Source organism: Cyrtonyx montezumae, unplaced genomic scaffold, assembly GCF_038088225.1.
Source record: "Cyrtonyx montezumae isolate F1298 unplaced genomic scaffold, pur_monq_1.0 scaffold_2, whole genome shotgun sequence".
NCBI lineage: Eukaryota > Metazoa > Chordata > Aves > Galliformes > Odontophoridae > Cyrtonyx > Cyrtonyx montezumae.
The window spans coordinates 52,687,536-52,711,836 of NW_027071936.1; the positions used below are offsets into that span (position 1 = coordinate 52,687,536).

General features: G+C 36.3%; 1 protein-coding gene across 5 annotated transcripts in view; it reads left to right on the forward strand.

Moving 5' to 3' along the window:
• KCNIP4 (potassium voltage-gated channel interacting protein 4) overlaps positions 1–24,301 on the forward strand; it is a 346,284-nt gene that overhangs the window by 184,007 nt on the left and 137,976 nt on the right. The window contains exon 1 of one of the 5 annotated variants that reach the window (XM_065735727.1): positions 14,638–14,658. The exons of the other annotated variants lie outside the window; for them this stretch is intronic. The gene's annotated coding sequence lies outside the window, so the exon portion shown is untranslated. Of the gene's footprint in view, positions 1–14,637; positions 14,659–24,301 lie in introns of those variants that run through there. 5 annotated transcript variants of the gene reach the window in all.

The following is a 24,301-nucleotide window of genomic DNA, read 5'->3' on the forward strand; positions in this document are numbered from 1 at the left end:
TACTTGTCAAACTGAGATCTTCATACATCATTGTCTAATGATCTGTTTAAAATGTATATTCACCATGTCGGTATTTGCTAAATGGAATCTATTTCTTTAAAAGACAGAGTAAAAATGATTATAGTTCATGTCAGTTTGACATTTTGTGATTTCTTAACATAGTAGTTATGCAAGTTGCTATTTATGAGCTATATTCTGAAGCTGAAGATGCTGTACTGAGTCTAGTAAAAATACTGAGTCTCAGGGGCTGCTGAGTCTTATATCAAGAAAAAAGCCTGTATCAATAATTGTTTGTGATACAATTCTCCATGGGCTTTATATGTGGGATACTGAATGCAACATACAATGTGGAAATTAATCAGAAAGCACAGCTTAAGTCTTAACTCAGTGTATCTTTCATATGGGTTTGGAATATGAAATATGGAAAACAAAAAAAAGGTGCTTCTTTGCTGTTTTGGAAAGGAAGCATCAATACTCTCACAAGGAGGAACAAAGAGGAAGGAGAAGGGTGACCACAAGAACACAGTGCATATTGTGCCGTTTTAGAATAAAACAGAGTAGAGTGCAAGAATACAATTGGAAGGGACCTTTGAAGATCAAGTCTAACTGTTCACCCCTTCAGGGCTAATGAAAACTTAAAGCACATTGATGAAGGCATTTTCTTAATGCATCTTGAACACTGGCAGACATGTGGCATCAACCACCTCCTTAGGAAACCTTTTCCAGTGTTTGATCACCCTCATGGTAAAGATACTTTTCCTAATGTCTGAATCCCCCCTGGCACAGCTTTGTGCCTTTCCCTCACATTTTCAATTCAAAAGTTACAAGTTTAGGAAGAGGTGAACAAGAGTTAAAAATGTCTTGTTGACAGGCTATCTTCTTTGCTACAAAACATCAAATATTACCACAGAAGTTGAGGTGGTTTATTGTCTTTTCCTCATTGGTTTCTAACTTAGAGCAGTTTTTGCAGAAAAAAGAAATTCCAGCTGGCCAGAAGTCAATACTTGATTGTTCTTTTATTAATAAAATCAGGGACCAGTTACCCAAGTATGGTAATACAGTAATTTATTAACTTCTAATCATATATATATATCTATAACATAATTAAGTATGGAATTGGAGATTATAACTTGTCGAGTAACTAAATTTTATGTAATTTTGTGTAGTGGGAGTGATATTAAACAAAGAAAATGCAGTGAGGTATTGAAAGAAAAGATTTCACAATGAAGCTTTAAAATTGCATCCTAACAATAGATTGTTGAGAATTCAATTTATTCAAAAATTGATGTTTTATTTTTTTCTTCTACTCTTTTTATTGAAAATTGTACATGCATAAAGGAAAGACAGAACTTCTTGAAAGAACTGGAAAAGTATCAGTCAGTTTCTGTCTCCTTTTAAGGCTAGCAGACTAGGAACACACCAAATGTCTGATTTATGTTTATTTTGCTGTGGCTTTCCTTCTGTGTACCAATTTCTGAAGCACTATTTTCCATTAATGGTTTTTACAGTAGTTGCACCCGTTTGAATGTTGAACTCACTTTACAGAAGCAGTATCAGATGCATATGTATGCATTATTTATCAACTACTGCATTTGGTTTCTAATGACTAGAATCTAATGACACAAATGAACATTCAGCTCTCCAGATCCCAGCTTTGGAAGTGAGTCTTAATCAAGCATTTGTGCTGAAGGTTGATTATCTGTTAATCAGTGCCGATAAACCTGGAACTGACACATGAAAAGGGCTATTTTTAGATTCAGACAGTCAACACGAAGGTAGAATTAAAATTCCTGAGCCCAGCTGCTAGACAGCTGAACTGTAAATACATTACTACCTGAACAGGATTGAATTTTCTGTTTATAGAAAGCATCATCTTGCAGTCAGTAACAAACAGCAAGGTTTTAATTTTTAATTTATTTTACCTTACCTCATTACAGAAATCATGAAGTGCCTAATGTGAGACAGAGTACTTGAGAAAATGTAGTCAAATATGCCATACTAAGATGAAGTAACTGAGATTACATTATAAATCTGACACAAATTGGATGGATGAACAGGATTTGCTTTTGCTCTTCTGTAAATTGAAGCTGGATCTCCTCCAGTTTCTCTCAAATTTGACATGTTGATATACTTTTCTCACATTTTTGGGATAACTGTGGAAGTCATAATTATCACAATGGTTTTCATTTGAAATTCAAACTATGTAGTAACGAAAGCCATTGTTTGTATTCATGTATCTGAAACACAGGATAATTTTTTCTAGGTTAAACAGGAAATTAAAAGCTATGAAAAAAAAACCATTCTCTAGAAGATTAGACTGAAATAATGTTTCCTGCTGCTTTTCAACATCAATACAGAAATTGAAAAATATTCATCAGGAAAAAAAGGAAATCCTTTTGGTATTCATAAGTCATTGTCCTAACTCAGTAGTAACCTCCTCCTCCATCTACACTCCCAAGTAAATGCTGTATATTTGACCATAAACTTTTCCTAATAGTGTATTTTTTTTTCCTAACTGAAATGTGGAAATGGCTGAGTACTTTTGACAGTATAATGATTTTTCATAAGGTAATGCTGCATGTGTATTTTACTTGTGCTTGTGTTTGTTCTATGTCAAGAATTTTGGTTAGTTTCCAAGTGAAAAGAAGTGACAAAGCACAACCAAACAAAAAAATACTGAGCCATGAACAGTGTCAGCATTGGTCCAGGTAATATTGCCAAACTGGCAAGACATAAACAATCTGTCATCTGTCAAGCTATTGCATTTGTTGAGCAGCAATTCATTGCTAACCATCTGTTAAAGGTTTTTTCACATCCCGTGGTTATAGTTGACTCAAAGATAATTCTGAAATATGTTAGCAAAATGTTACTGACCTAACATGCACTAGAATAAATGAATAGATGAAGCCATATGGTTCTATCCTAGAAAGTACTTATAACTGTCTCTGACCCATAGTGTATTTGGCATTGAATAATTAGGCAGATCTACTACCCAGTGTCTTTACAGAAAATCTGTGACACTAAAATAATTATTGTGTCTGCAGCAGTGTACATGAATTCTTAGTTTATCTGGGCCTCAAGAAAAATCTGGGCTTTATCTTCAACAACCTTCTAAGGTTTCATGTCATTCAGCTTTTCTGTGTCACAAACTTTTCTCAAAACCCTGATGGAACAGCCTACCTAGTCAGTGTAACGAGGATGTTCAGAGATTTGATCTCCCTTTGGAATTTTGTTTCCAAGCTTTAATTTTAAGCAAACATATCTTCATGTAAGTCATTTTAATTTTAAAACAATTTTGGAAAATATATTAATAAATAGTATTCACTCCTCAGAGATTCATTTAACGCATGCACTAGTGGTCAGCTCTGCAATGTTTCCATGGGCAACGGCTGAAGAAGCTCGTATGAATAAGAAAAGACAAGTGCAACAACACTGATTTAAAGCAGATATTTGAAGTATACTTATTTACTGTCAAGAAGAAAAGATAAAATGCACATATTCATGAATTTCATTTAACCTTTTACATTGATTTTTAAGTACAAGGTTTTTGGCACTTGATTTCAATATAGCATGGTAGTAATTTAGTTTTTTTTCTTTTTTTAAAAATAGTAGTCATAACAATTATGTTTCTACAATGTGTCCATTATAAAAAGCAGCCTTGAGGAAAAGGATCTAAGAGTGTTGGTTGATGAAAGATTCAGTATGAGCCAGCAATGTGTACTTGCAATGCAGGCCAACTGTATCCTGGGTTGCATCAAGAAAAGTGTGACCAGCAGGTCGAGAGGTGATTCTGCCCCTCTACTCTGCTCTGTTGAGACCCCACCTGGTGTACTGCCTCCAGTTTTGGAGCCTCCAACACATGAAGGACATTGAGCCGTTGGAATATGTCCAGAAGAGGGCCATGAAGACGATCAGAGGGGCTGGAGCACCTCCCCTGTGAGGACAGACTGGGAGAGCTGGAGCTCTCCAGAAAGCTCCAAGGAGATATTATAGCAGCTTTCCAGTACCTGAAGGGGGCCTACTGGAAAGCTGGGGAGGGACTTTTTTTAAGGGCATTAGCAGCAGGATGAGGGGAAATGGCTTGAAACTGGGAGAGAGTAGGTTTAGACTAGATATTAGGAAGAACATCTATACTGTGAGGATGGTGAGACACTGGAACAGTTTGCCCAGTGAGGTTGTGGATGCCCCCTCCTTGCAAGCATTCAAGGCCAGGCTGGATGGGGCTTTGAGCAACCTGGTCTAGAGGGAAGTGTCCCTTCTTGTAGAAGAGGGTTGGAACTGGGTGATCTTAAAGCTCCCTTCCAACCCAAACCATTCTATGATTCTGTGATTCTATAGTATGTACAAGAAATAAAGCTGCAGTCAAATATCAAAATGCTTGACAAATCTACGTCACATATAAAAGCAAATTATGAATAATTCCAAGTAATCTGGAGACCTTATTAAGCAGGTTCACATTTTATGTATTTGTAACAAGAATATTAAAATGTACAGGTAATTTTGAGGTCATAGAAGTTCTCTTTGACTGAATACAAAATAAAACAAGAAATGCATTGATTTCTGTGAAGTAAAAAAGAAATTACAAACTGATTATTTCAACATTTTATGGGAAGGAAACATAACACAGAGTTAGGATCCATAACTTTCAGTTCTAGTTGGATATTTTACTGCTTCTCTGTAGGTGTATGACTCATTTTAGCATTAATAATTCATTATCATTTTTTTCTGCATCTGAGCATATTATCAGCAAGCTGTGGTAAATAATGATAATCTTATTATACTATTTGAAAACAGAAATTGCAGCCCAGAAAGCCATCCTGCGAGCTCATATTTTTAATTGTAAAGTGTATGCTTCTTAAAAGTCCATAGTATTTTCTTTATTTTTTTTTTAAGTTGTCTTTTTTTAAAACCCTTTGGATCAATATTAGCAATAAACAGAAACAAATATAACATTTAAGCATAAATAGTCTTTCAGAAGTGTTTGTCTTAAGACTACAGTTTTCTTCCTTGACCATCCCTTGACATTATTTATTGGTTGAATAACGTGCATTTCCCCTTGTCTATGTAAGGAATGTAGAGCTAAGTAGCTTTGTAGCTTTGTCATCAGGGCTTATTCTTCTCTAAATATTTGTAGACACACTGATCTTTAAACTGGAGAAACAGATACACCAGTGCTCACAGGAAGCTTACCTACCTCCACTAGAGCTGGTGAAAAATCACACACTTAATGCATGTGTGATGTGCCCTTCTGATGAGTTATCCAGAGGAAAGAAAACCACAGGATGAGATATTAGTTGATTATATTTATACAAATGAATAAGGCTTCTGTCAGGACTGATAGTCTAAATGCAGCCAGGTTTTGTCCTGTCGTGCCACATCGTGTCATCCTCTTGTGTTTTGAAGCAAGAAATTATACATTCAAACTTTGAGTTTCTACCACTTCATCTGTATTATTTGCATAGGTTGCTTTCTCAAAAGCATCAGTATGGGAATACATCCTTCAGTGTGTCTGTATTTTGAGACACAGTTGGCAACAAAATAATGTGGTCTATTTCATAGTCTCACATTATTCTTGTAATTTTACCTGGGATACCTCTGGATAACTGCCTTTTTGTTGAAGCGTGTTTGATTTACTCTTATATTAGACATGAATATTTTCTGCCTTCTTTTCCTTAAGTAATTTCTCCTGTTTTTAAGTTATCTGCTTTACTCATTTCATGTCTTCCTATATTCATTCCGTTTGGTATTGCTTTTAATAATTCCAACTTCTTTTGTTTCATTTGCCAGACTTTAAAACTGCCCATGCATTTTGCAACATTGAATGTTTTCAGACCAAGCATTCTCTTTGATTTAATGAGGTACATGTTTAAAATTTTAATTACTTCCTGTGATATATATATCTACTATCACAGTAGTCATCTTTACTGCATTCATTTTATTATATATCCACCTTTAGCTTTTAGGATGACAAGTCTTAGTGAAGGAAGATGAATGTTCCATTCTCTCACCATCATTTGGACTTTCAGTTGTCTAGACCGCCATAAAATTTACATACATAAACTTTTGCTTAAAGCATACTAGATGTAGAAACTTCTTATCTTAGCAGCAAAAACAGATAAACAGAATTAGCGAGCTAGGTGGCTGACATCCATTAAATGAGGAGTTGTTAGTCAACTGAAATTGGTTGTGATTGGGGTTTTTCCAGATAAGAATCTGAGTCAAAGATATTGCTCCATTTGTTCTGACACTGATCTGTGTTTTGTCTTATTTTTTGTTTCTTGGACTTCAATTACAAGTTAACATTCATTTGTCCTTCTTTATGAGGTTAAAAGATTCACTTAATTCTTAGGGAATTTAGATAAATTGTCCCCATTCATCTACTCACAATTAAAAACCACACAGATTTCTTAGAATCTATTGAGCTGAAGTAAATGCAGACACTAGTGAATGCAATGACTGCATGCTGATCTGTAACATATCCTAAAGGCTAGTTAGAGCCATTTTTTTCTGTTTTACCTGGCTTACTAGACTTTCCAAAACATATAAAATATTGTAGATATATAACATTTCTGGACAGAGCAAGAAGGTAACATTCTGAGGATTCCAGGTACAAAAACGCCCAAAATACAGAATGCTTCTTAGCAGAATCTTCTCAGCAGAAATTAGAAGAAAAATTTCAGCAAATAGAACGTTCAAGAAGCTTCATGTTTTGGGCAACGTGAAAAGCATCTAGACATGTCTTCCATCGAAAAGCTGTTAAGGCAACTTTATAATCCTTGAGTTGTTTTATTACTGCTCAGTAAAGGCTTCTCCTTTTATACTTCAGCTTGGTTCTTACATTGGAATATGATCCACACCCGCATGTCTTCTTTTAAGGCATTACTCAGAGTATAGACATATATTCTGAATTAATACAGATTTTTTATAAAATAAATGCAGGATTGTTTTCTACAGAAGCATGAAGATGCTAAGCTGCCATGTTTGCTTCAGTAGAAGATAAAAATGAGTGTATTTGAGATCCTCTTGGAAGTAGTGGAACACAGTACTTCTTCAGCCACCTGAGATTATTGTATTCATGATCCACTTATGCCACTGAATGTTCTCTTGGTCCTTCTGATGTCAGGGTCTGCTTAAGCTGGCAACTGAACATCCTAAGTCTGTAATTAGATACTCTCTAAACTTGCCAGATGGTATTTACCTCTTCTCATTATGAATGAGAGCCTTGCAGCAGCTTGTTCTTTCAGATTTTTTTATTTATTGACTGTTGTTTTTTCTCATCACATCTTCTGCGTGCCCTTACTAGCCCTTGGCTTCTTCTGTTTATTTAAATATGTGCACTCTGGGTGACAGCTGAGTGAATAATAAAAACAAGCACTGAAATGATAGCATTCCTTTGAATCCTGAAACAGCTGATCACATGTGCAGTGCTTCAGGACCTACAGATTTAGAATAGAGGCTTTCTCCCAGATGAATTAAAAGCTTCACAAAATTAAAATTTGTGCATGAATTTTAACACAGAATGCACAACTGCCGTACAACTGAAACCAGTATATTACAGGAAAAAAAAAAAAGCAAAAAACTATTAGCTTTTTATATAGCCTTTTGTTGTAGAGAAATGGGGCTGTAGCTAGGCTGACATTTCATAAAATCAGAGAACCAGAGGATAATTGTGGTTGGAAGGAGCCTCTGGTGATCACCTAGTCCAACCTGCTACTCAAAACTGAGCCAAGTTCCTGAGCAGGGTTGTTTAGTCAAGGGCTGAGCATTTCTAACTCGTCTCAGCAGCCTGTGTCAGTGTCTGATTAGCCTCATAACTGACAATTCTTTCCTTACATGTGATCAGAACATTCCTTGGTGCACTGTCTCTTGTCCGTTGTCCTCATCTACATGCCTCCACGGAGTTTCTCTCCACTTTCTCTCAAGCAACCCATGAAGTAAAGGAAGTCATCAACTACATTTCCCTTTGTTCTTCAGCCTGTGAAAGAGCAGTACTCCTTAGTTCAGCTTTGGAATTGTCCTACCCATTTCTGTGGACTGTTACACATCCAGTTTGCACTCAGTAGACCCTAGCTTCCCCTGGGACTGCTGATCTCTACCATGATCTGTAGTTCCCTTTGGCAGTGGTACCGGGAACCAGAGCGGGCACTTAACAGCCATGGTCAGGAAAGGTCATGAACAAGAAGGTGTGAGTACCTCAGCCATTCCAAGTTTCAGTTTCTCCACTCCATTTCACACCCAGGCTTTCTTTGCTATAAAATAGCAGGTTTTCAATTTGAGAACTGTTGTTTTAATGAAGAACAAAAAGCTAGAGAAGATGAAGAAGAATGGGTTCAGCTGATGATTCTGGCCTCCTGTTAGATCAAAATGATGTGCTTTTACCTCTTACAGCACTGGAGGGGAAAGGAAAGTTAAAGAAAAAATAACAGTGATACACATCTGTCTTTCAGTGAGGTGAGACACTATGATCTGATGTTTTTTCTGTGTGTGACAGGCTTTTCAGCCTTAAGGAAGCTCAGAATGGAAGATCAGAATGTTCTTTCCCTCCAAACCCTTCACCATCCTTATAGTCTTCCTTTGGATGCTCCCTGCTGGAGGTTGATAGTTCCAAAGAGGCAGAGGTCCTGTTTGTATGGTGGTGCCCTGCAGTGCACACAGTGCTCAAGGTGGGGCTGCACCAGTGCAGTGTAGCGTGGGACAGTCTCTTCCCTTGCCTGGCTAGCAGTGCTGTGCCTCATGCACCACAGAGTATGGTTGGTCTTCCTAGCTGCCTGAGAAGGAGTGGCCAACAGGTTTTCAGTTATATGGATCATCTCAGAAGGTTTCACGATTGCTATAATGATCAATTTTACGCATAAAATCATTAATGATGTTGTCAGTTTACTTTATAGACATTAATTATGTGTTACAATACCCCTGTGAAGTGTCATTGAAATTATTAAATTTAGATCTGAACATGGGAAGCACAGAGAAATGAAATGAAACATTCTACCAGAAGAGGGGAGTATGGACGAAAACAAGAATGTCACAAGGGGTTTGTTAAAGGCAGTATTGAAAGGGTAAACCTGCACTGCATAATCATTTCCTTTTTAAAACGTTGATTTGAAATGTCCTACTTCGAGCGTACTTGTATTTTTAGGAACTGTTTATGTCAAAAGGTCCTGAGTTAGTTGTTCCAGTGCAGCTTTAGTAAAGTACAGCTGCACTGATTTGTGCCATCCAAATGCCTAACTCTCATAAAACTTAAGAGGATTTTGATTTCAAAAGGACTGCTTGAGCAACTAATTCTCTTCAACAAAATTATATTAATCTCACTTGCACTCCATTCTTTCTAGAGATATTATAATTCATATAAACATTGAAACTGCAGCAGGTGTTGTCACTGTGGATGCTTAAATAGTTTGCTGCTATGCAATAATATTTTAATCCTTGAGCATTTGATCCCTACTCTGGTATTACCAGCCACCTATTGTCATTGTGCATTTGGAATGTTCGTAATGTGCTTCAACTACTGGCCTCAGGGATGCAGTTGCTGAGAACTGGCACTTTCAGAATTGGTGCTTTGCCTAAATGCTCAGCAGGACAGATTAAAAGAAGTCAGAAGTTGGTAGGATTCCAAAAGGTTCTCTCTGCAGCATTATAGGTCTCTCTTAAATCCTTCAGGCTCCTGTTGCTTAAGAAAAATATATTGCTTAAGAAAAATAATCAGAGAAACACATGAGAAAAGGACTTTTCCAGTCTGTTGATTATTTGAGATACAATTGTAGCTTGATACATTATTCCATGTGCACTGATTAGAAATGTTGATATAAATGTTCTAAAGAATCTGCAGGACTGTTCACAGTGTCTTTTTTCTTGCCTGTTTTCTTAACTTGCATTGTGGCTGTTGAACTGTCCTAGTTTCAGCTGGGACAAAGTTGGTTTTCTTCCTAGTGTCTGATGTGGTGCTAATTTTTGGCTTTAGGAGAAAAACAATGTTGATAACACACCAACGTTTTAGATGCTGCTGAGCAGTGCTGCACAGAGCCAAGGGCATTTCGTTTTTCTCAGGTTGTTGTACTGTCCTGACAGTGAGGGAGGTGTTGGGGGGGGTGGGCACAAGGAGCTGGGAGGGAACAAAACCAGGACAGCTGACCTTAACTGGCCAAAGGGATCTTCCATATCATATAGTATCATGCAAAAAAGCTATAAAGCTGAGGGGAATTGGCTGATGGGGGCTGACACTGCTCGGAAACTGGCTAAACACTGGTTGTCAGGTGGTGAGCAGTTGCTTTGTGCAGCACTTGTTTTGTAAATATTTACATACATATACATGTGTGTATATAAATATTTATACATATGTACATTTTTTACAAAACAAGCATATATGTGACTAATTACTATAATTACTATAATTATTCTCTTACTTTTCTGTTTTAGTAAATTGTTTTTCTCTCAATCCATGAATTCTGCCTTTTTTCTGATTCTCTCCCCTATCCCACTAGGAGGAAGGGGGAGAAGTGAGCAAAAAGCTGTGTGGGTATTTACCTGCTTGCGAGGTTAAATCACAGCAAAGAACAAAAGACAATTTCCAAACCTACCCACCACTTAGAAATTTCTTGACAAATTCTAATTCAGTTCCACTCTCAGTGCCAAAATCTGCTAGTAACAAATTTGCAGTCTCACAGTTAAGCTGTGAGTCTGAGAGCATCTCTGTCTCCTGCCTTCCTGGTTTCTACCTATCCTTTTTACTGCCTCATTACCACTTACTGCTGCCTGTGTTACTACACTGCAACAGCATTCCTTCTAGACCATTCATTGAAGATTTCTGTTATTTCGTCCAACTAGATATAAGTTATTCAACTACTCATTCTGAACTGCAGTAATATGCTTTGTACCAATGAAGTGTTGGTGTTAATGAAAACCTCCAGTAAATCCAAAGCTTAAATTGAGCTGCTGCTTACTGAGCTTATTACTAAAATTTATATGATTCCTTACTCTGAGTGAAGCTCTTACATATGCAGTAATGCAGGTGAAGTTGTGCAAAAATGGTCACATCATTAGCAATTATTATACACAGAGCTGTTCTTCTTTTCTTGTCATGCTACTATCAAAATCAACCTGAATCTGAAATAGAAAAAAAACTCATGGGAAAAAATCAAGAAGCTATTGAACTAGTCTTCTGATTGGATTTCTAGAATTCTGCTTAGTATCAGAAGGCTTTTCATGTTATTAAACTATCCAGTGTAGCACTGTGTGTGGATATTTGATGTGGTTATAGGAAGACTGATCAGTGGTAATTAGCGTAGCCTAAAAAGAGAACAACCAACAGTGAATGATTACACTTGTCAAAATGATGTACAGGAACTGTGACAGCTTCTGTCATTTCTTAGTAGCCTCTGCTGAGATGCACAGAAATACTACGTAGTGAAAACACCATTCAAAGCATGCTACTGACAAAGTCATTAGATATTTCACATTACATTATTCTGAAATTCAAGACAATTTTTTTTGTCTTGTAATTTCCCAAAAAAAGTGAGGAGGAGCAGGAAACCATTAAAACTATTTAAACTGTCTAACAGCAAGCAGTTAGCAAATGGATTTCTGACATAATTAAATTGCACTAGTGCCAATAAAAATATTGAAACCATTTTGATGACCAGGAAAAATGAATTTCTTCTTCTTGTATAGATAAATATATGTGAGATCTGAATTACTGAAATAAATCTGGAGTGCTTTCCACTAACTAGATTTGCTTGGCACAGATGAAGTTTCTGCCTCTTAGAGTAGCAGACTTTATATTCCAATTTGTATGCATATCTCCTACAGTACGAAATAGCATTTTATAAAGTTCTAGATTTCATCACACTCTGGCAATACAGTAACTAGTATATGTGACCAGTTAACAGCATTACTATGAGCTGTGGCTGCTTATTTTGCTGTGTTGCCCTTAGAGTTACAGTCCTCCCAGTTGGTTTTTTTCCTGTTGTTGTAGTTATGCTGTAATGTCTGCTGATGTTACAGAACACATACTGTGAACACACTGCAATGCCTAATGGAATTACTACAAATTGAATATTATGTGTTAATTTATGTATGGTCTTAGTCTGCAAAGATGGGACCATATCTTAGGGTTTGTGTTCCCTGCTGAGGCTGAGGAATGTGCCTTGTCGTGTGACAGTCAAGAAATAAACAAACAAAGAAAGAAACAACAAATACATTCAGTTATGCAGTTTGTTATTTCAAAGCTCTCCGGCAGTGAAAAGGACAGCAACCTTTTTAAGGCAAATACAGACATATGAGTTTTTCACTAGCACTCTGTTTTGTAGACTTCTGGTGGAAGTTAGGTCTCTAGGTCTTTTTGACCACATATTCACCTTTATTTGCAAAATATCAATTTCCTTTATATCTTGTTAAATACAGCAGTGGTCCTAGCTGTAATTGTACTATTAAATAGTATGTAGCAGTTACAAGTTGCATTATTCATTGAGAATAAAGGGAAGGGTAAGTGAATAAAGGCAGTGGCTGGGAAGTCGGCATAATATTTGTTCTAGGTTTAGAGAATATTAGGAAAATTAAAAGTGATTTATGGGAAAGAAGGCTGAGGAGAGACACAGTAAGAATTTCAAACAGGAGAAATATTGTTGACAAGTGGAAAAACTGAAAATAAAAATATTGCTACCAGGGATAGATGAAGTAGAAAATGTGACAGAAAGAAATTTATTAGGTATTAGGAAAAAATCTTTCTAGCAAAAGGACAAAAACTTAGGAAATCAGAATTTGAGGGAACGTCAGTGGTCATTTAGTTCACCTCAGTTGCCATTAAGGACTCTACTTCTCTTTTTTCCTAGGAAATGTTTTGGTAGAAATTCAACAGTTCTTCTGACTCGACATGTTTCAAATTAGATTTTCTTCATATGACAAATGAGTATTTACACCTCCAGTTTTAATGCAGGCATTTTCTTTCCCAGATGCTACAGAATTAGACAGTGTTCCCAGTTCATACCCTGGTATCATACTCATACCTTCAGTCCCTTCAGGCTATTATGTAGTATAAATAACCACTGTTGCTTCAGTCTGTCCTGTTAGGCCAAGCTTTCTAGTCTTCACATCTTCTAGTTTATAGCTGTCTTCCAATCTTTCTCCAAGTTGTCTAGAACTTTCTTTCAAATTAATACTTTAGCTGAAGCCTTATTAATGCATGTTAGGACGTGTAATGCATCTTGCACATAGACAATCCATTCCATTGCTTAAATGGGACTTTAAAGGAAAAAAAAATATTTCTCAGGAGTTACCAAAGTTGCAGTTGATTTTTATTTATTTATTTTATTAAAGGGAAAATCTCTCTGACCCATCAAATTATGTTCAGCTATATATGATTCCATGAACCAATTTTGTACTTGTCAAACACAAGAAGCCTGTGATAATTAGATTAAATCTTTTCAATATCAAGAACTGTCTTTCTGATGTTCACCTGCTTTTATGCTTGGAATCAAATGCCAAATACATCATAAGTGACCTGCCAATCCTTTCATGACATCTGACAATAAAAGTAAGACGTTTAGCACTGAATCAAGTCCACTCAGTCTACGGGTCTAATTGCACTGTGTTTCTCACAGAGGTGAGATGTAAAATGCTTGAATTTTCTTAAGTCCATAAGCCTAACCATCTCCAGTTTCAACATGGACCACTTTTCCTGTCTTAGGTTTGACCATGCTCCCTATTGAAGCTGAGGAATGAAGGGGCTTTCAATGAGGACTGAATACAAAGTATGTCAATTTGGCATGCTTAAAATAAATTCCAAATTTTAAAAAAGCAGTTTTTTCTTTGCCTTACCTAGGTAGAGGTAGAGTTGATCTGAAATCACAGTCCCTATAATTGGACTGTAATTGTTGATGAACAAATAACTTATCAATGTTCACACTCTCAGAGCAGCACGCTAGTGTATATTTATCTGTATATTATAACTTTCTGCTTGTTTTATAATATTCCCTGTTAAGGAGTTTTACATCTGTATATGCTAAATAACAAAGAAAGAAATACATGCAGGGATGGTTTACCCTGGCAATCTTTGAAGACTGAATAACTGTATATACTCATAAACCATAATTCACTTTTATGCCAAAATCTAAATTCATTTTTGTTTAGGGATGGATTTCTGGTGACAAAGCCCCAGTAATTATTTTCCTTTTTTCATTCAAAGATCTTATATAAAACACTTCAAACAAAGCTGAATTTAGTAGAAAAAATATAATTATTACATTTTTAATTTGCAGTGGATTAGAGTCAGTGGAAAGAAAATATAAATTAGTTTCTTCATTGCTTAATGCCATTGAACTTTTAAAACATGTATTTAAAGTAATTCCTGTGTTCTTGTTTTTTTTTCTATATTCCACTGTGTGGGTCTGTCTAATCTTAATAACCAAAATAATAAGAAAAAAATCCTTGAATGATAACGATTTATCATATTGTCAAATAATAAATTCATTATTAATAAAGATTGTAAAGCAGGAATTTGGTTTCAAATGGCAAGCAACATGTTTTTCTATTGTACAGGAATGCTATGTGCATTTCCAGATTGTACCTGTTCTCCCTGGGGAATGTTCTGATATTCAGCCAGCAGTACTACTGAGCAGCAGAGTAACAACTATATTAATTATTCGTACAGATCATCTGAAAGAAGTACCACATTTGTAACAATTGTAAGAAGTTCATGGTAATAAGATACTATTATACATGGTAATAAGATAAGGTACACAATTCATCCCTTTCCACAAGAAAGTGATGAAATTTAGTTAAAGCTGAACTTAAAGTCAGTAGCCTTTGACAAATGTTTCTTTTCTATAGTAATGCAAAGTTTTTCAGAGTAACCTCCCTGAAACATGACTCTTCATATGCCTTTAAACCTCTAATGATGAAGTAGCTTCATTTTTCTGTAGTCTGTTTCCTTCCTGGTGTAGACTTGAATTCAAAAACATAACTTCAGTGTTTTGATGAAGGCTAAAATGTTACCAGGATTTCTAGCTTTATGATTAAGGTTATGTTTGTGAGATGATGACATGGAGAAACTTCAAGATATATTTTTAATTGAATCTTGTTAATTCCTGTGCAATTAGAGCAGCATTTAGTTTTTTTAGAGTATAAATTAATTCATATCACTCTTCACTAAGGAGAATTTTGGCAATTTTATTGTCTTAATTCTCAATATTTAGGATGGTTTTTTTCCTAAAAGACATTTAAACATTTCTGATCATAGGCATGTGTTCAGAGTGTAATGTTTCAGGATTTTCTTAGATTTGTCTTTCTTCTAATTTCAACATTTGGCAGAATGTGATCTTAACATAGAATCATTAATTTATGGCATTACAAATGCTTTAATATAGAAACTATTTATAGAAAGCATAGGAACAAACATGAACTCTAAGACTGTTTTGTATTGGTTCTGGTAGAGCTGACCCTTTGAGCTTAACCAAATAAATGAATTACTGTTTGCCCTCTTGCAGAGAGGAAGCTGAAATAAAAGAAAATGTCCTTATCATCCTACAGAATACAGAAAGTGAAATACCTTACAATATACTTTATAGTTGCTGCTTTTCTTTAAAATATTTTGTGGTTGGTTATAATAGCACACCTTTCCTCTGGCCTTCACAGTTATTTTAAGAACAATTACAAATGCAATAGACATCTGAATGAAATTGACCTGTGTGTTTGAATTAGAGTACTGGTACTCCATATAGCTGTTTTATAGCAGAATACATGGATCTGATCGTGTTCCTTGCTTCCCTCAGGTGAAAACCTTCATAAATTTTTCTGTTTAAAGGGAGAAGCCTTTAAATGCAAACACATTAAATACCATATGAAAGTAGTTGGTGTCATTGGACCAGCTTTAAATAGGTACATGTTCCTAACTGGCAATCCTGTCATATTCAGTAGAGAAGCCATGAACTCTATGGAAATGAAAATTGAATACTCTCACTGCCTTAGGTCTTCTGTATAAACCACCTTGTGATGAAATAGCTAAGGTTTTGTCAGTTCTGTGAAGTATCCTCAGGATTCTGTTTCCAAGGTAATAATTTTAGTATTTCTCATGAATCATGTTTCTTTCATGAGTCCATTTTCACAGCTGTCAAACTCGGGGAAACTCTTAAAATAATTGCTTGAAAAATGAGAAGAAAGTTGCCTCAGAAGCTTTGGGTGTGTTCTTTGAAGTTAGAAGTCTAAAATTACATCAGTTCAAATTTATTAATCTACATGTCAGTATAGATGCCTAGAAGAAAATCCTGACATTCCAAGAGATGATGTAGAGTTCATTTATCTCAGAGGGATGGAGTAAATAGTGGGATCTTGTTATCTTTTGAACTGATCTTGAAGAAACACGGTGAGTTGTCAATGATTTAAAAATTGTATGTATTCAGTGATATGATTTCTATTTCAAAATAAATAATGAATCCAATTGACTCAAACCACATCTGTCTGTACAATGTACTATCACCTTGGATTTCTTAAAGACTGGTAATGTATGAAACTGTATTTTATAATTCTGTGCTCCCATGATCTTCATGGGTCAGCATAGAGGAAATTATTCTCTCAGCAGGCACAAATACCAATTGCAGCACTTAGTTTTGGCTTATTTAGTGGCTGTCATGTACACAGTACTACAGTACAATGCACCTTCAGACTTCTGTTAGGAGGCAATCTAAAACTGCTCCAAACTCCCTCTGTATAGTTGTAGCAGATTTAAGATCCAAGACATTGAATACTAAATTATGGAAAGCCTGATGGATTGCCGATGAAAGCATTTTGACTCTGACTTTAATGAAACTTGACATTAGTAGTTGTAAACATTTCGATGCAGGCCTAACTATGATCTTTTGTTTCCTAATGAGCTCAGCATCTAGATTACGGGGTGCCAACTGAAGGATAATGTCTTTCAGTTGGAACAGTGTGTAAGAAAATAGATTTTTTTCTACAAGGTAAGGACATGAAATCTGTTATACTTGTGTAAAGATGACAGTCAGGCAGCCCATTAGCCTTTGCCAAGCATGTCCTTCAGTTGGAGTTGGTCCACTTCTCCTTTTTCAAGGGTGCAATCCCACAGCACCACTCTCCTGGACTGGGTGTATGCTTGGCAGACTCATATTTTCCTAAGCACTGTAGGATAATAGGAATTCTAACACATTTTTAGTGCTTTTACACTTTTACTGGTAAGGAAGAAGGAAAAGCTCTAACTCAAGTCATGAAAGCACATGCTCAAACCAGAATAACAATCACACTAAGTTGTGTAAAAGGAGATGGTATAGATGGATGTGACATTGGGTTTTGTTAGCGTGAAGTGCTGGAGGATAGTGTGGAAGTGATTATCCATCTTTTAATGCACTTTTATTTCACAATCAGAATATTGAGAACCTGAGATACTGCTTGCAGAAGTCAGTACTTTTTAAAACACAGCTTTCTCAGTTTACAAATATATACTCTAATATGAATGCAAAGGAAGTAAATGACTGAATTAGTTGTGTTTTAGGTCCTGTGTTGCTATACTATCAGATAAAGGAGGTTAAAAATGCTCTTGGGGAAGGCTTTCTCATTGTTTACGCCTTTTAGACTTGAAGACTTGGCAAAGCTGCTGTGTAACTGCGTCTGTTGCCTTGCTGCCTGGAAAATAGCTTTTCCTATTTCATTAGTCTAACTCAGGCACTGATTTATTTAGCAAGAAAAGGATAAGGCAGCCTTAGCTCTTCCATTAACACCAGCTGGGGCCTGTATCACATAGTGTGTGAACGCACAGCTTCATCCCATTACACAGAAGTTGTAACAAACCCCAGCCTTTGCCAATAGTACCATAACTTTCTGGAAGTTATGTATGCCAGATGTCTCCTTAATTCTATTTTATTTTTGTTTCTCTACTCAGAGCCATTTTTTTCTTTAATTTTACACAAAAGCTAAAATGAGGTTGACAAACTGAGATGTATGTAATCATAGTAACAATACAAATAATCTCCTTGTTATCCATGATATGCTAAGAACTCTCAAAGGAAAACAAAGGAAAAAATGCTTCATTCCCTTCTCTAAATCATATAAAGCCCACTATGAAAAAACATCAGTCAAAACTTACAGAAAAAGTAGCCAGCTCAATGGCAAACTTGGTTAATTATCCTTTTGGATATTGCAATAAATACATGTAATTCAAGGTCACTGTGGTTGCTTACCCTTATATAGTCTTATCTCAATGTGACTTTTACACTAATGTTTGATAGCTTTTCAGGTTGTTATAGCTGTTTAGAATATTCTCACTGACTTCAGAGGACTGGTTCCAATATTACTTTTGCTGGTATAGCTCTGCCCACCTCCACTGAGTTTTTAACGCATTAAGGTATCCCACCATCTGTCATGCGCTCACCCAATAGCTCTTACATTTCTCAATCACCTCCCTGTTTCTTGGGTATTTTCTGTTAGAGGGAAAACATTTATCTGTGTGCCTCTATGCAGCAGATAATTCCTTTCCTCCCCTTCCATCTTGAGGGCTTCACTGATTGGTCATTCATTACCAGAATGAAGAACAGTTGTTACAGACTGCTGCCAAAGGCTTTTTTCACTGTTTCCAAAGGGTTTTTCTTAATGCAATGATAGAAGTCCATGTTGAGCTTACAAGCCCAGTGATTTGTCTTCAAAGATAAACTAGAGAAAAGCTTCCAATTTTAGCTCAAGGTGTTCACAGTTAAAATTTCTGAACATGAATCTTGCTACTGTTGAAAGATAGGAAATGTCATAGAGAACTTAATGTCTGCAGTGTAGTGAGGGCAGAGGTGGAGAACACGTTTGCAGCATGTCATTTCTTCACTCTAGATAACACCCATTAAAGAACATTTGAATTAGAGTTATAGACTGTTATAGCACTTCCAGGCTTTACAGTCTAGGCCTTCAGGAGCTGTGCAGTTTTATTTGTTATCTTTTCAGAGAAGTCAGAAACAAATACAAACAAGAATACAATTTAGTTTTGTTTGTTTTTAGTGCCAGCACATAAAATAAAGCAAACTCTATGCTTCCAGAGCTTAAGTCATAAGACACTTTTCATCTGCCACCTGTTTATAAGGCTCACACACTGGGAGCTTTTTCACTTTCTGTACTTAGGTTTCTTCAAGAAAAACACTTGACATTTAACTTAATAAATCGTTTATGGTTGTAAAGTTAGGCAAGGTAGGATATCCTGCTAATAAATCAGGATAAGATAAAACAGCTTAGCACATTTAGGCCGTGCATAGACCATCATGATGCACTCAACAGTGAGATCAAGTGATACAGAATGGCTCATGTTTATATTTTTATAGCTTGTAAGAGACTATTTTTTATCTGAAATATCCATTGTAGTCACAGGACTACCACATACAACAGCAGTTTGGTTACTTTTTGAATTCCTCCTCCAAGGAACCTGTCCTGTTACTGGTGGACAAGAAGCTGGACATGAGTCAGCAGTGCACTCTCGCAGCCCAGAGGGCCACCTATATCCTGGGCTGTATTAAAAAAGAGGTGGTGAGAAGGGAGAAGGAGGTGATTGTCCCACTCTACTCAGCTCTTGGGAAGCCCCATCTGAGTACTGCATCCAGGCCTGGGGCCCCCAGCACAAGAAAGATGCAGAACTCTTGGAATGGGTCCAGAGGAGGGCCACTAAAAGGAGGCCATCAGATGTTGGGGCACCTTTCCTATGAGGAAAGGTTGAGGGAATTGGGGTTGTTTAGCTTGGAGAAGGCTCTGGGGAGGCTTCATTGCAGCCTTCCAGTGGTTGCAGGGAGCATATAAACAGGAGGGGGAACTATTGGTTACATGGATGGAGAGTGATAGGGCAAGAGGGAATTGTTTTAAACTAATGGGAGATTTAGGATAGATTTTAGGAGGAAGTTTTCATTCAGAGTGTAGTGGTGCACTGGAACAGGTTGCCCAGAGAGGTTGTGGATGCCCAATCCCTGGAGGCATTCAAGGCAAGGCTGGATGTGTCACTGGGCAGGCTGCTCTAGTGGTTGGCAACCCTGCCCACTGCAGGGGAGTTGAAACTAGGTGATCTTTGAGGTCTTCTTCAACCCAGGCCATTCTATGATTCTGATTCTATGATTCTATAATCAGAAGCGCTGGTGACAGCAGTAGACTTGTAAGCATGGTGGGTAGGCCTTGCTATTTACATTCCTGCTTGGTCAGGAGGCAGTCAGAGTCCATACAGAGCTCTCAGTTCATGAGTGTGGATTTTTTTCATGACAGATATTGAGTATACATTTGAAGAGCTGAGAAGTTCACAGACTAACTGTGGTCTACTGAAACCTTCAAAACTTGTGCTTTCAGAATTACCTCAGCAGCAGGTACTATGAGATAGGAAATTTCAAAATGCTTTTTACCCAGAATTAAAGTGGGTTCATTACCATGGACAATTACTTGGCTCCTAGAAAGGCCTGAGGGAAGCTTGCCCTCTCTTAGTGTTCCTTTGCTTTCCCCTTGAGCAGTGACTGAAATGTGGAGGAAGAAGGTGGTTTGTGAAGGTATATAGGAATCCTTAGATCCCTGCCTTAGCTCTTCCCTGTTTCTTTGCATGTCCCTAATAACTTATAAGTTTTTATGCTTGTAGGAACTGGATTTTTGCCGTAAAGTGTGTGCTTTTATCACAGACACCATGAGCATATATAGTAAATAACTTAGCATTACAACAGCAAACATTCTGTTTTTTCAATTTCCTTTAGTCACATTTTTATACTTTGAACATCTTTTCATTGTATTCAGGCATAAGTTTAGTATGGTTACAGTATCTCTTAATAAGATGGAGGTGGTCACTTCCAACAAAAGTCATTACAGAAAAAATATAATGGGAAAAGCAGTCATTTGTGTTTTTTTTCTGTTGTTTCTCCTTCAGTATTCATTTAAAACCCGTGTGTAACAGAGCAAAGCACAATTTGTGTCTTCTGCTTCACACTGAGCTCTGGCATCAGTGACACAGAACGGTTTGTCAAGCTAAGGTGAAAGGTAGAATGGCAAATGTCATGAGGAGTAACAATTGCTAAGGGAATGTTACCACATGTTGGATATCAAGTTCATTATGTGTAGGTAGATGGTGAGAATAAGGTTATAGAAGGCAACACAATCTCTTTGGACATAGGTCTCAGGTTATTATGTCACTAGGCACATTTTTAGATGACCTTGATTTCCTTAGTGTCCTTCAGTAAAAAGGTAAGAAGTACACTTTAAATTCATACTATACTTTTGTAGTATACTATAGTCCACCAGTTAAGCCATCTAGATGGCTGCCCTTTTGCTATTTCTGTGACTGAGCACATTGTGTTAAAAATCTTAACAGTCAAAAAAACTGGAGATGAGATCTCTTTGATCACAGTAGTGAAGAGGTTGTGAAGCAGACAAAAGACCGGCTTGCCTCTGCTGTGTTTGGGAATCCAGTAAAGAGATGCATTTGGGAAGAATGCAGTAGAAGAAATAAATTCATAGACTTTCATATAGTAGCCTAAATTCATTGCTCAGAATTCTCCTAGGCTGAACCTGAGTTCTGTGCCTAGATCCATACTTTACTGAGACAGTGGGAGAGAGGTGAAGCAAATGACTGAGTGGCACAATACCTCAATTAATTATCCATCTCTAAAGCACCCACAGAAGCTGAATCCAGGTGTAAAGTACCTGATGCTCTGTTCCTATGATTTAACAAAACTCTACTTCCAATGATACAGGTGTATCCAGCTGAACCTTATTTTCCAAATGTGAGCTTTTTTTTCTCAGTTGTAGCCTGGAAAATGGCTAGATGCTTCATGATGCCGTTTGTAGTGCTTAAATTCATGACCAAATTATTTCAAACTGGTACTGAGCAGTATTAAAAATTTCTCAATTTCACAGTTTCTTCCATCATTCCATCATCTTACATTTTGCCATTGCGACAGTGATAGATTTTCTGGGAATTCTTTGAAAGTACATATTTCTTTGTGAAGTACAGTTTGCTATTCTTGTTTTTTTTCAGCATCCTAGAACATAGAAAATGACGTGTAAGAAGCTATGCTTAAGGAAGGGAGGTGAAAATCATGAGTGACAGAGTGATAAATAAGCTTTAGATGTTGACTTGGTTTAGAATTATCTTCTTTTTATATACCTGACATGAAAAGGTTTTTTGGTTACGCTACATTTGCTAAGAGAAAATTATCTGAAACATTATGGGAACCAGCTGAAAAAGCATTCATACAGATGGATAGATGAATACAAACCTTGGAGATTTTGATAAAACTGTGAATTATCTAATGCTTTTTTTTTTGTTTGAAAGAAAGAAATAGAAGAAAGAAATGAGATTGGCTACGAAGTTTACAGTTTCAAAATCTAAACCTCATATGCAATCTGAGCCTTACATATGAAGCTTAGATTTTGAAATGTCACCATTGCCACTGAAGATTTCATTAAATGTTACTATTCTGAATTTAAAGGAAAAAATTGAACTCAATAATGTGACAACATTAAAATGAAAACAAAAGAAGAAAATGAAGGAAAATTGAATATTTCTTCTAGTTAGTTAAAGCCATTAGTAACATTTATGGAATAAATGGATTTGTCATGAAACATTTATATTTTAAAATCCCAGAAAATTCTTTCTATAGCATTATATTAGACAGTTGCTTTGGTTATGTTTTTTAAACTGCTTAATTTAATGTAGAATTTTAGAAAACAGTCACAGAACTGCATTCTGTGTATTCTGTGTACTCACTGTGTGCAAACACACAGGACATGGTTTTTTTTTTTTTGCATCTTACTTATGTTGTCATAAAGTGGAGAGCACTGACCTCAAGTAAAGCTCTGTAAGCCATTTGGGAACGTGTTCTTTAGCTTGCAATTTCTTTTAATGTTCCATGCTCAAAACCAATTCAATTTCTGTAATCCAGGACTATGGCTAAATGTGTACGTGTACAGGTGCTGTGATATTTCTTAGAGGGAAATATGAGTTTGAAATCAAACAATAATCAAATAAATAATTTATGTTTATGTACTTTACTAAAGAAATGGTTTAACTGAAAAACAACCAAACCAACAAAAATCCTGAATTATGTTTCCAGCTACGTGCGGGTAATACATTATTGAGTATGATCTATGAAAAGATGGTTACTTTTTTGTATATTGATTAGGTGTAATTTTCATTTCATAGTTTGAACAAATTTTAAAATTAGCTTAGTCTGCCATGAAATTCTTCTTTATGAAAAGAGAAAATGATTTTCACACTGTGGTAATTTAATACTGTTTATTTTGGAGTCAGTTGTACTGAGCAGTACTTACCCAGTGGGACCACTTAATTAAGGACTTACCAGCTCAGAGCTCCAAAAATGACACTTCTATTTACATTAGAATTTGAATAGAAATTAAGCATGTCTTAGAGATTCTTGAAACTGGGAATGGTAGGAAATGTACGTATATTTGTTCTTTATTACAGAATTAAGATGAGGCAAAAATTCAAAACAGATTTTGATAAGACAGTGCTGATCAGATGCTTGTTTGTCGGGTACCTGACAAGTAATATATTTTATTGAATGGGCATGAACTTTAAAAGTAACAAGAAAGGCAAGTTGTTTTGCACAAAAACCATCCTCCTAGCTCAAAATATGCTTTTGCCAGGAAATTCATACATGTGACTGTCTGAATGCCAGCATTAGGATTAGCACAAAGGAGATCTATTGAAGTTTGTACTGGCTGATTTTGCTAATTAATATACAGATGAGATCCTTTGAGCTGCTGTTCAGAAATTGCTTTTTCTGCTTAATGGATCTTTCTATTCCTTCTTTTCTGCTTAATGGATCTAATCTAAACTACCTCTTTCAAAAACAGTCATACAACTGGAGAATTATTTGAGCTCTGGGTCATTGCTGTAACTTCCTTTGTCTCTCTATCCTTCCTGATAACAGCATGGCTGATCCAGTCTGGACACAGTGACTTTGGGCATGAAGATTTGTCTAACATTACCCATGGCACAGCAGAAACCATGTTTGTCTGTTTAAAAACAAAACCAAAAGCTTTTTAACTACTTAATTTTTTCTTTCTTTACTCTCAGACCCTCTTGCTTTGCCTTGTATCAAGCAAAAATTTATTGTATCTCAGTCATGCCTTTGCACATCTGCATGGTGCACCTCATTTTCCTCATCTCATTCTGACTTTACTCTTTCTCTGCCATACAGTTTATCCACTGGAAATGAATTCTAATGTTTTTCATTCTGAAATAGAACTGAGACATCGCTTTAAATTTGGTATTTCTGAACTTTTGAGTTTAGAACTGGTTAAGAATTTTTAGTCCACCTGCTCCATGCTTGGGATCCAA